Below are 1,624 nucleotides of genomic sequence, written 5' to 3' on the forward strand. Positions count from 1 at the left end.
TAATTCCCTTCAATAAGCTATTTTCTTGCTCAAGTGTAACTTGGCTAAGAGAATCATTAGTGGAATCAATAGAACTACTAGAAGCAATAACATTGGATTTAGCATGATTATTGTTACTACTAGAGGAAGAATCTTTCTTGTTCTTGTTACTAGACTTGACTTGAGGCATGTAAGTGGATAAGAGTAAACGCTTGGCAATGTAAGAAGAGCTTTTCTTGCGAAGATCATCATTGATTGCTTTTAAGAACTCATGCTCTTGCTCAAGGTTGAGCTTTTCAAAACGTAATTTCTCATGAGTCCTTAAAAGTTCTCGATGATCTCCTAAGATAGTTTCATGAGCTAACTTAAGAGTGTTTAGTTCTTTAGTTAGAAACTCAATCTTCTCCTTATCATTGTCATTCGTTTTATCTTGATTAGCATGATTAATTGATGTTTCATCATAGTATTCATCACTAGAGTTTTCAACAAGTAAATCATCATCACCTAACAAGTCATCTTCATCACTATTGAAATCAACATACTCGGGGTGTGATACCTTTGGGCCTTTATCCATGAAGCATCTTCCAAGTCCTTCATTTGGTGAATCAAATATGTCGTAGGAGTTGGTTGCCACAAGTGCTAGACCGGCAACACCTTCATCTTGAGTATATTCGGAGTCGGACTGATAGCTTCTCTCGAAGTGATTGTCAGAGTCAGAGCCGGATACCCATTCACCAACATGAGCTTGGTGTCTTTGTTTTGTGTAGCTCCCTGATGACTTGTCCTTCCTTTATGAATCCTTGCTTTTCCGGGATGTTCTTCGTTCATAACGATCATCTCTACTCCTTCTCTCTCTTGATGGTGATTCTTCTCTTCTACTTCTTATTTTTGGATAATCTTCTCTTCTCTTGTAGGGTGCCGTACACTCATTGGAATAGTGTCCGGGTCTTCCACAATTGTAGCAATTTCGCTCTCGACTAGAAGATCTTTTGTCATTGTAGGACCTTGACTTGGAACTTCTCTCTTTGCTTCTACTCTTGTAGAACTTGTTGAAGTTCTTCACCATTAGGCTCAATTCTTCATTGAAGGTTTGTTTCTCACTTGATGATGTGGGAGATTCACATGAGGCTTTGTAAGCACCACTTGACTTGTTATGGAGCTCCTCCTTATCCTTGAGTGACATCTCATGAACAACAATTCTTCCAATGACTTCCGTTGGCTTGAGATCTTTGTAATTGGGCATCATTTGGATCAATGTGCATACGGTATCATATTTTCCGTCCAAAGCTCTTAGGATCTTCTTGATGATAAATTTTTCGGTCATCTCTTCACTTCCTAATCCGGCGATCTCATTTGTGATAAGAGCAAGCCTATAGTACATTTCAGCGACACCTTCACCATCCTTCATTTTGAACTTGTCAATCTGACTTTGAAGCACATCCAACTTGGATTCCTTGACGGAGTCAGTACCTTCGTGCATATCAATCAAAGTATCCCAAATTTCCTTTGCATTCTCAAGACGGCTGATTTTGTTGAATTCTTCGGGGCACAATCCGTTGAAGAGGATATCACAAGCCTGAGCATTGTATTGCAACATCTTCAACTCTTCCGCGGTCGCTTCACGGTTCGGTTTTGTCCCATCAAA

This window comes from Triticum urartu, chromosome 1, assembly GCF_003073215.2.
Source record: "Triticum urartu cultivar G1812 chromosome 1, Tu2.1, whole genome shotgun sequence".
NCBI lineage: Eukaryota > Viridiplantae > Streptophyta > Magnoliopsida > Poales > Poaceae > Triticum > Triticum urartu.